Source organism: Mus caroli, chromosome 9, assembly GCF_900094665.2.
Source record: "Mus caroli chromosome 9, CAROLI_EIJ_v1.1, whole genome shotgun sequence".
NCBI lineage: Eukaryota > Metazoa > Chordata > Mammalia > Rodentia > Muridae > Mus > Mus caroli.
Window position 1 is genome coordinate 38,084,522 of NC_034578.1, and position 12,137 is coordinate 38,096,658.

A 12,137-nucleotide genomic window follows, 5' to 3' on the forward strand; every position below is an offset into this window, starting at 1 on the left:
GTTCCGTTCTAGCTAACCATCTCATGAATAATGCAATACTCTAAAACCACAGCCCGATCTACTTCCTAAACCATTGTAAATTCCTGTATATGGGAGCGACTTGGCTTTTATTCTAAGTGATAGTGTAATACCAGAGGCAATTCTGAATGTCACTGAATGGGCAACATTGAATTCCAAGCCCATGGTCAGCTCAAGGAGTTTCTAGGACGTTGGAACACTGGCGAAGGCTTAGCTATGTCAGAATTCAATCTTAAAAGGTACTTATACTAAAAGAGCATGTGGATCCATACACCAGATTAACTCGGGGATAGGGTATGAGTATATGGGTTAATGAGAACGCCAAAACTTCAGGAGGTGAGTTTCTGTGAAACTCTTTGCCTCATGAGTGCTCCCAGGCTTCTCAGCCTGTCAAGCAGACTTCACAGGAGTGTGCGTGGCAAGGGAGAAATGGTAGGCTGGCCAAGTGAGCTCAGATCCAGGGCTTTGAGTTGTCTCACTCCAACATTTACCCCATCTATAAAATGCTAACTCACATAGAGTGGTCCTGCTGGATGCAGGATCTCTATGACACAGGGCAACAACAGGATATCTGAAAGGAGTCCAGTCCTTTATGAAACAATGGGACGGATACTGTTGTGGATGAGAGAGTACAGTCAGATCAACATACACAGGGTGTGCTATACCTCTGAATGGGTAGAACAGTGGTGTGTGTGTGTGTGTGTGTGTGTGTGTGTGTGTGAAAATCTTCTGGAGAGGTCAGCCTGACATTAAGTCTGCTTAGCTAAAAGTCACTACGGAATCCAAGGGCACCTGGGTAAGTGCCATTCCTTCCATAAGACCCAGTTGCTGGGTCAGTAGAGACCTAGGAAATGTCTAAGCATCACACTCTGATTCAGAGGCAGGGAGTTGGACAACATCCCTACTTAATGTCATGAGAAAGTGAGGATTAAGCTGGAAGGCACAGAGCTGTGGAAAGGGGTGGGGAAGCCCAGGGCATGGTGGCCCGACTTTGCACACCAAACACTCCTGCTGCAAGCTTGCTTCATCCTCCACATCGTCTTCTCATTTCAAGGAAAAGTTTCAGTAGAGACTGGAACGTGGAGCAATGTCACTGAGGCCACACCTCAGAGGTTACTTTGATGCTGTGTAGACTCTGGCTTCCTAGAGCTGTCCCAGGGACTCGGAGGATCTAGTGATGTCTCCTGTGATTTCTTCACACTGATTTAGCAGCTGTGATGTGATACAGAAACTTTGAGCTAGGGGAGCCTGGGTACTGTAGAACCATTTGGTTGGGACTCTGTTTCCTCATCTGACGCATGAGCTGGAGTCAGTGTGAAAGTGCACTAGGAATGCTCTCTTGCTTGTCCTAACACACTGTGTCAAAAGCCCATGTTTTCTAGTCTCCAATCATGGGGTTTAATCAGGGGAGGGAGCGAGACTCGATGATCCAGTTGTATTCTGGGGGTCATACTTTGCTCCTCTAAGGCAAAGTAGCTTCAGGTTCAATCTTTATCTGATCTCAACTTTTAGGGACTGGCCTGAAACAGAGACATGCAGAGGTAGGGACGATCCTCACGGTGCCTTGGGATCCCCCCTTTCCCCCCCTTCCACCATATGCTTTGTGCTTTAGCGGGCAGGCATATTGGCAAGCTGGCAGCCTGGCTTCTCATGATGCAGTTCAGAAGAGCTGGGGCTCCAGAGATGACTTGGAGTTCAGTGTCTCAGAAAGGTCCGGGGGCAGACCTGATGTGGCTGCAGGGGGCTAATAAGAAGGAACTTCTCACAGATAGTGCAGTAAAACACATGTCTAGCGGTAGTCCCGAAACTACTCATGTCCACCCTTCTCGCCCCTAACCAGTTTTAGGGACACTATAACCTATTGACTCTGGTATACTATTTCATATTATTGTCGTACTAATGGCCTCAACCACAATCCCTCTGATCTGCAAAGCACCGACCCGACCATAACCACTATAGTACACGGTAGACAGACAAGGAAGAACTCTGTTCCTGAGACAAGGTCTCCCTACATAGACCAGTCTAGCCTAAAACTCACACTGCTTCTGCTTCAGCATCCTGAGCGTACAGAATATGGGCGTGTAGCACTGCATCTGCCATGATAAAATATGCTCATGCCATGTGGATAAAATACGGCTCAGTGGTTTGTCCGAGAGAAGCAGAGTTTGTATGCCAGGCTGTGCACCGGGTCCTTAGGAGATGCTGTGTTAGTTAATCCCTTTAATAACTCCACACGAAGGCAGTTGAATCAAGGCTTCCCAGGCAGTTGAATCAAGGCTTCCCAGTTGGGAAGCCAGAGCTGCAGAGAGACTGGGAGAGTCAAATCAAGTCACACAGCAGACACAAACAACTGGCGGGGCCCATGGTTGGAGTGCAGGCCTAAGTCCTGAATTATTTCCACCTTAAAAAAAAGGGGGTGGTGGTGTCTTAGCTCCAATTGTGTCCAAATAGAAGCATGTGTTGAGGCTGTTGTTGAGCCTGAAATAAAAAGCTCCTTTTAGACTGTTGAGACAGCCAAATGCTTTCAATATGTTCCCAAGGTTGGTGCCTGGGTCTGAATAGAAGCCAGATGTTCTGGATTCCTGAATTATTTCCTTGCATACTCTGGCTCTCCCAACCCCCTCCCCCTACCTCCTCCCCCCGCCCCCCCCCCCAGCCCTCTGTTCAACAGAGGAGGAAGGGAAGGTGAGACCAGACCCGTTCTGCTTCTCACGTCTTTCTTTATAGAGTGTAGATGAGGTTGTGGCCGCACTGGAGTGGATTGTGACCTGGGGTGGAATGCAGACTGAGAGGAAAAAAAAAAACAAAAACAAAAAAAAACAAAAAAAACCCAGAAAGGAGCCCTGTGCTGCCTGACCCTCTGTATTCCTTCACAGTTGACAGCCCAGACTGAGCTTCCTGCTAGGCGGAAGTGCCCTGCCGTTAGCCTGCTGATTACTAAAACAGAACCTAAGCAGCTCTTGTCAGCTCTGCTTCCTCCATGCGTGCGTGCTGGCAGGTTAAAAAAAAAAAAAGATTCTTGTTTTATTACTGTTTGTCAGACTAGGGAGCCTTTGAAGTTCTTTACAGATCTGACTTTTATTAGAGAATGTAGGAGTTGGGGGCGGGGGGGGCGCGAGTGGGATGGACGGGGCCCATCAAAATCTTCTGCTGTGCATCCAGCCATCTCACTCTCTGCCACCCCGTCTTTGTCTTAGAAGGTTTTTGACATGGTGTTTCTATACGTGGCCTGCCTTCGAGATGAGAGACTGACATCTATTGTCGAAATATGGGGAGGAAATTATGATTACTTAATGATAGCGTGTCGCAGCTTGTCGTGTCTTTATTTGCCTTTTAAATAGTTGCTGTCACAGCAACACACAATTGGCCTTCAATCCTAGGACTGAGCTGGGGACCTCATGTGGTACACAGTGGCACAAGGCTGTCTGTGGAAGAGGGAAACAACAACAACAAAAATGTTTCTGCCTGGCTTGCCTCCCCGCTCCTCTTGACATCGTGTAAGCAGAGGCCTCACTAATGTGCGGACTAAAAGTACCAGATTAACCTACACGAAGATGCCCGAAGGCTCCCCCATCCTGAAGATCATTACTCCTTGTCTGGATCTGGAAGGCATTGCTCACAGAACAGGGCTGAATGTGAGAGCCAGAGTCATGCCTCACCTGGCTTGTGGGCAAGTCATCTGACACTCAGTGCTGATTCACCCTCAAATGTGCTTCCCTCTATCCAAGCAAGAAAATACAGACTAGTCTGCAGCATACAGCATCTTTCCCAAGTTGGTCTGTATCTACCAAGGTCTACCTCTCAGCCACCTTGAAAGCTTTGTCTCCGTCAGGCACCCTTCCTTCATTTCCTTAAGAAAGGTCTATCTATCTATCTATCTATCTATCTATCTATCTATCTATCTATCTTTCCTATCACCTATCTACCCACCTATTACCTGTCTGTCTGTCTGTCAGTCATCTGTATTGTATTTGTGTGTTGAGTGTGTATGATGTACACACTGGGTCAAGTGTGATGCTTGGTGGCCCAAGGAGGACATTGGGTATCTGGCTCTCTTACAGTCCAAGTTCCCTTGAGACAGAGTCTTTCACACGGTCTAGAGCTAGGCTGACAGCCACGAAGCCCCAGAGATCCTTCTGTCTTTGCTGCCTGCTGGCGGTTACTGGTGGTTACTGGTACACATAGGGCCATGCTTACTCCTGGAGATTTAAACTTAGGTCCTCACGGTTGCGCAGCAACCAATTTTATCCTATCAAGCATCCCCTTAGCCCTAACCCTTTCTACCTTTTTTTGAGATAGAGTCTCTGGGCTAGCCTTGAACTGGCTATGTACATACTAGAGGCTGTCTTTGAACTCCTGATCTTCCTGTCTCCTTACACATGCTACACCACAGCTTGCTTAAAAAGTAATTTAAAACCGGGGGTGGTGGCACACGCCTTTAATCCCAGCATTCAGGAGGCAGAGGCAGGTGGATTTCTGAGTTCGAGGCCAGCCTGGTCTACAAAGTGAATTCCAGGACAGTCAGGGCTACAGAGAAACCCTGTCTCAAAAACCAAACCAAACCAAAACAAACCAAACCAAACCAAAACAAAACAAAAAGTAATTTAAGTCATGAAGCATTCGAAACAGAGGAAAGAGCTCATTTAATCTATGAATTTGTTTTATTTGTTTGAACTTAGCAAATGCAATCAGTATGGAAAGAAAATTGAGAAATAAGTACGGTGAGATAGGACTCACAGAACTTTCAAAACACCCAAAGCCCACTTTGTTCCCACCTCACAAGTGTCTATTGCACTTTACAACTCTGTTCAGTTAGCCCCCCTGTGGTCTCTGACTCCTGAGTACAGTAATGGGCAACTTCAGGCCACTCTCTGATGTGGCTTTCCTCTGCATGCGACTGCTTCAAGGGTACCCTTTCTGTTTTCAGTCAGCTTCCCCCACTGAGTCCTGAGCCTGTAAGGACAGCAACTGAGTTACATTGAGCTTTGTGCCATAGAGACAAGAAGTCACAATAGTTTTGTGAAAACTATTATAAGACACTAGCTTGATCTAACTGCAGGCACAGTAGGGAGCATGGCAGTGACTAGCTCTTAACTTTTTGGGAACTTCTATACAACTTTTTGCCTTCTAATACATCAGTGCAATAGTGTGGCTCATTATCATTAGTACACCCTCACATTTATCATTATTATACCACCTTATCACTGCTGCAGCAGGCTTTTCAGAGCTGGAGATCTGGAGACTAAACGCAGGGACTTGCAGATGCCAGGCAAATGCTCTTCTTCTGACCCAAGGCCTATGTGTCCTTATAACACTCACTTGTTCGCTTTGTAGACAGCCTCCCTGTAAAGCCCTGACTGTCCTGGATTAAAGGCGTGCACCACCACACCCTGCCATGTTTATAATAGTCTGACATATGTTATGCAGACAGCACTGACCTTAGATGAAAGAACAAATGATTCAGAGAGATTTAATGACTTGCTTATGACTTTATAGGTCACAGGGTTGACGTCGAAGATAATACTTTTCTTGTGTGCGTGTCTATGTGTGTGCACATGTGTGGTGCATGTATGCCTTTATGTATGTACATCTGTGTACTTGAATATGCAAGGGCGCATGCATATGTACTCAAGTGCAGTGGCTTCCTTCCTTCATTACTTTCCTTTTTTTTTTTTTTTTTGAACCTGGAGTTCATCAACTTGGCTAGACTAGCTGGCCAATGACTTTCAAGAATCCTCCCATCTAGTGCTAGGTTGCTGATGCTCACCACCAAGCCTAGCATTTTTTCTTTTCAGACATGGGTGTGAAGGATCCTAACTCAGGCCCTCCTGCTTGAGACATTAGCACTTTACCAACCAACTCGTCATCTCTGAGCCCCAAGACACTACTTTTCTATTGTGGCTTTTTGAATTAGACTAAATTCACAAGTCAGTCCATCTTTCTCTTCCTCTGACCTTTCTGCTTCCCTTCTTGTCTCTTTCTCTTTATTTATTCATTCACGTAGCAAGGATTAATTAAACACCATCTATACCATCTATACGCACTCTCTTATAAACTAGGGATAAAAGAATGAGTAAGCTTACTGGCTTTGGTACCTATGTAGAAAACAGTCTTTTGGAGACCTCAAAATCCTTCTAAACGATGCACAGAGTGTATGCTGGTAACTGTTTGGTAACTTCTTGTAAGGATGTGTTACACTCCAAGAGGGATAGCAAGATGAAATATTTCCTGGTACTTGGATAGAGTTCTCCTCACTTGGAGATTTTTCTGAAGCTAATTGGGAAAGGGAGGGGAGACTAATTTACTTTGTTTAGCTCTTAAGAGCTCTTCCCCCAGTAGTGAATTGCTTAATGGTGGAGGCTTTGATGCTGGCAGGTACTTGCAGTGGAATACCACTGCTATTGCCCTCCTATGCAACCTGCACTGTTGTGTGGGCAGAAACCAATTAGACCTAAATTAATTAGCAAGAAAATGATGGGGGCCCACTCACTGAGCCATTCACAACAGCCTGCAAGGAGCAGCCTTTGTAGGATGCTCTGGCTTCTGCTGAACTCTAATGATTGAAGTACTTCCAAGCATGGAAGTAAATTCAAGTAGTTGCAGGAGTAAGCAGTTTACTTCTTTTAACCCACGATAGTCCCTAACTCGGAGGCTGAGCTTGGGACTTGGGACTTCTTGGTTCCTTGAACTTTGGGATAGACAGACTTAGAGGAGAAGCAGGATTAACGTGTCATTTAACCCTTTAATGCCCTCAAGAACTGAAGAAATTGATGGCCAAAAAATCATGCAAGGATGAGGATGTAGACAAAGAAGACCCAATATCGAAGCAAGGGCGGTAAGTATCTCACTGCGTCAGTGGCAGGACAAGCCCACTGCCGCTAGTTTGTGCAGATGCCTTGGATGACACCTCTTCCCTGCCCTTTTTTACCAGAGTTTCTATTCTGATCTCATCTAATGGCTCCTCCATGGCCATCTGACCGATTTGAAGTCAAGACCACACAGATTCTATTCTGAATCGCCGCTGCTCTTGTCCTGGGTGCCACGCTTGCGCTCTAGTTACATGGCATGATTGCAGGATGGGCGCCTGGATTGCACAGGGGCTGGGCTAGGGTGGGGCTGGGCTAGGGTGGGGCTGGGGCTGTGAGGATCCTCCCAGAAAGGATTAACTAAGTGGGGGTGTGGGGGAGACAACGACGACTCACTCTGACTGGCGGACCAGGTGGAATAAGAGGAAGAGGAAGAAGAAAGCGGCCAGCACAGGGCCATGCTCTCTGCTTCCTGGCTGCTCTGACTAAGCTCCTTTCTTCCTGGGCTTCCTCCTGCCATGATGGCTTGTCCCAGTTCCAGAAGCACAGACACCTGACCAGCAACTGAAACCTTTGAGACAACCGGGAGCCACAGTAAGCTCTTCCTCGGGTTTAAAAGAGTCTGCCCGGCGGGGTGTTTGTTTGTTTGTTTGTTTGTTTTTGTAGCAATGGAAAGCTCGGCTTCTAAATCAGAGCTCCGAGTCCTGATATCCACTCCTGCCCCGTGTACCTCCCTCTGCTTTCTTTCTGTTCTTCTTATTCTCCATCCTAACCTACTTCTCTCTAATTTCCATTATTATCATCTTAATAGATGGAACTAACATCCTTCCTGAATTATTATTATTTTTCTTAAAAAAAAAACACTTCTGTGGTAATCTTGCATATTGTACGGTAGTTATTTTTTAAGGGAGAAATGAGGGGAATTGTGCCCTTGCTAGGTGTCTGCCTATCCCCAAGTCCTGCTGATAAAATTTCTAATTCGAGTACTATGTGGCTAGATTGATCTTTTCAGGGTGGCTTTTAGAGTGGCCATTGCCACTCTCAGATCTTTCGCCACTCATGGGTCTACAAAGCTGAAGGATAATGTCTGACTTCCAGCTTCAGCCTGGCAAGGCACTTCGCCATCCTGGCTCTGCAGTGATCTCTCCTCACCAATCCCTCTTCCCACATCCATGTTGGGAATGCTATGCTCTGACTTTTCTGAGTTCCTTCCTCTCCCCCAACTCCCAGTGTGTTGTTTCTAGTTGCTTCTGATGGCAGATATGGTCCGACACAGACTCCTCTTTCCAACCTTAACATAGACCACATCTTGTGTTCCGAGAGGAAGCCTTTTTTCACAGTGTAAGCACCTGGTACTTGTCTGTTACACACGGATGGGTAGTGTCTTCTCCTTTACTGTGTTTCCAGAGAAGGGAGAGGGGAGGTGGTGATTTTAAATTTGAATCAAGTAATCTTGTAGATTTTCCTCCCTTAAGACTCAGCCTACTTTAACTTGTCTTCCATACTGCCCCAGGGTTATCTTTCTGAAATGCAAATGAAACCATGCTGCTCCCGATGAATCTTTTAGCAGCTACTGCTATTTGAGGGAATATGGGCTCTGCTGGCTGTCGCTGAGCTCTGTGGCTTTGGCCACACTTATTCGGCTTCTGTGAGCCTGCATTTTCATTTCCTCTCAGTCCTAGCTTGCTGGAGGAGACTGACAATTCTAACCTTCAAGGTCCATGTTATCCCATCTGAGCCGATCATATCACTGCTTGGCCACAGAGACAAGTTTAGGAATGTACAGGTTTAGCCAAAACGGCCCAGAAAAGTTTCCTAGGGATATTCTGGAAAATGACTCTTAACTAGGTCTTGGTTCCAAGGCAAGACCAGAACTTAGGACAAAACGACGGAAGGCAGAGCCTAAATCTGGAGAGAACATGAGTCCTGGTTACTTCATTTGATCTGTGACCCACTGACCTTGAAGAAGCCCCTCTCCCGTGATTTCAGCCAATACCATCTTCTGTTTGCTTGAACCAGGTGTTTGTCCAATTGCTTATGTATTCATACATGTACCTTTGCAGTGTTCTAATGACAATAAAGATCTAATAGCAGTGGACAGGTAGACCAAGTCTGTTTTCAGTGCATATCATGAGATGTCCCCTATCCATATCTTACAAGCATACTACATGACAATGCCCACCGTGTTTCTTATGTCCTTGCGTCTAGCAGCAGTTCAGTCTTGCTGACTGTGTAGAATCAGAAGCTCTCATGTCCTGGTCATGCCTCTGCACTCTGCCATTGCTGATGTGGCTGTATACCTCCTAGCATCTCTTCTTTATCCTCCCACCTCAACTCCTTTGTCTTCTATTAAGAATCATTTCCTCCCTTTACCCACAGCAAGTCGCATCCAGTGCCACCCTGGCTCCGTGTTTCCCCTAGACACTCACTGAGACCTCCAGGGCATCTCTTTGATCACCCATTCAGTTATATCATCACCCTGGCTGCATGGGTTTTGTTTAATATTGTCCCTAAAAAATCCCACAATGCCATCTAAGAACTCAATACTGGTTTTCAGAGTGAGATTTGAGGGAAAGTCAAAGACCCTTGGGATCAGCGCCAGAGTGATGGAGTCTCTCCTGTTTCTGTGAACACTCAGTGAGGCTCAGAATCTTTCTGTGTGCTTCTGGGTGATGACGTCTTGTTGTCCCCTCAGCTGTTACTTCAGATGCTTTTCTCGCCTCTAACGCTTACCTTAATTGTTAATTGTTGGATTGGTGCACACGGAGAGTGTGCTGCCCAATAGATCAATGCAAGGCATCCTCAAACACGGCGGTGTTCAAGGAGGAAGGTGACAGTGGACCGAGAAGGACTATAACCTGAGAGCATGAACTGTTTGGCAGGGTGTGTGTATGGGAGTTTTGAGAGTACTACAAGAGTTATTTCATGGTAAAGAAAATGCTCCAGCTGATAGAGAGCATGAGGGCACAGTGGGGAGAATTCATGAAAATCCAAAACACTGAGCTCAAGGGTGGGTGTGATGGTTTGGAAATGCTTGGTTCTGTGAGTGGCACTATGAGGAGGTGTTGCCTTGTTGGAGGAACTGTGTAACTCTGGCAGAGGGCTTTGAGATCCTACTCTTAGCTTCCTGGAAGTGAGTCTTCTCCAGTCTGCTTTGGATGAAGCTTTAGAACTCTCAGTTCCCACCGTACCATGTCTGCCTGAACACTGCCATCCTCCTGCCTTAATGATGGACTGAATCTCTGAATCTGTAAGCCATCCCCAACTAAATGTTGTCCTTGTAAGAGTTGCCTTGGTCACAGAGTCTATTCACAGCAGTAAAACCCTAACTAAGACAGCAGGGGAGAAGAATGTGACCCTCCCCTCTGACCCTCTCTCCCCACCCTCTTCCATCTCTTTCTCCCTTCCTTACTTTGGAATCAACAGTTCTTTAGACTATTTCCTGAGGAGTCACCAAAGAAGACATCAATAACTGTAAGGAGTGGGAGACACAGCTCCAAGCTGCTGCCCATTGCATACCAAGGAGTTCATAGAGGTTTCTGCACAAGTGAAATCAGAATTCTTTTTTAAAAAAATTTATTTATTTATTTAGGTTTGTCAAGACAGGGTTTCTCGGTGTAGCCCTGGCTGTCCTGGAACTTACTCTGTAGACCAGGCTGGCTTTGAACTCAGAAATCCACCTGCCTCTGCCTCCCAAGTGCTGGGATTGAAGGCATACGTCACCATTGCCCAGTCTCAGAATTCTTAACTTAGATGCAGAAAAGAACAAGTCAGTATGGAATGGAGTTGTATTTTATTAAGAAAAGGCTTTTTAGGCCAGGTGTGGTGGTACATGCCTTTACTCACAGCCCTTGGAGAACAGAGACAGAGGGGAATCTTTTTGAGTTCCAGTCTAGCTTGATCTATACAAGGAGTTCCAGGCCAGACAGGTCTACTTAATGAGACTCTGTCCCAAAAACCAAACAAAGAAAAACAAAAAGCAAAGGTTGGTTTTGCTTTTTGGCCATGGCATCAAATTGCCTTCTATTTATAGCCATAGGCTTGGGCTGTTTCTAACCTTGGTCAGAAACACTTTTTTTTTTTTTTGGTGGGCAACAGTCAGGGCAGAGATGACTGGTCAAGGGGCTGAGAATAAGTGAGCGCTCAGCCTTACATGGGACACCGGTATTACCCCTCCCCCCACCAAGGCACAGGGAACATTGCAGGGGAGGAGAGGGAAGAATGCAAGAGCTGGAGGCTGAGGAGGAACCTTAGGGAATATTGCCTTCTGGACATGACATGGTTGTTACCCACACCCATCAGTTCACAGCACTGTGGTTCCCTGCTCCAGACCTTCACATGATCAAGTGGCCCCCAATCCCACCATGGATGGAGAAGGCGATCTCTCGGCTTTACTGAGGAGGGGGTTTTGCACAGATGTGTTTCCTGGGTAACAGGGATCATCCTGGAGGGTTTCCTGTGTGTCAGTGGATGGTCCCACATCTCTGCATGTGTGGATGCTCATACCTGCACTTAGTGGCTTGCTAAAAAAAGAAAAAGACAAAAGAAGACATGAAGTTCGGTAGGAGGTATATTAGGAAGGAGGGAGTTCAAGATTGGGAAAGAGGAGCAGTAGATATGAACATATTTCACTGTGAACATGTATTAAAAAAAAAAACCAAATAGCTCTGAAAAAATTCCAGACTCACCAATTTCTGAGTAGAAAACAATGTTTTTAAAACGTATGTATGTGTATGCATATGTCTATGTTAGTGAACACTGCATGTATACATACAGGTGCCTGCAGAGGCCTGAAGAGGGCAGTAGGTCCCCTGGAGCTGGAGTTATGGGTGGTCGTGAGCTGCCCAATGTGGGTGCTGGCAACTAAACTTGGGTTCTGTGGAAAAGTGGTAAGAATACTAAAGATCCCAGGCTATTTCTCCAGCCCAAAGTAAAGGGTTTAACACAGGGAGGGAAAGAGGGAAGAGGGAAAGAGAGAGAGAGAGAGAGAGAGAGAGAGAGAGAGAGAGAGAGGCAGAAACATGAGAGAGACAGAGAGATACAGAGACTTAAGACATATATAGTTCATAGTAAAGCATAGATCTGCAGTTTCAAGAGTCCTCCAGACCCATTTTCATCCCTTCTCTACAACTTGGTCTTCGTCTTCATCTTAAATTCCCAATGTCACAGTGTGGCCCATCCCCGATCAAGCGAGTCACTAACGTGTTGAACTCCCTCCTCATTCATCGCCCTCACCCACACTTCTCTCTGCCGATTGGTGTTCAGAGACTCATGGAAGTCCGGGCCACTCTGACCACCTTCTCTTGCTTCTGC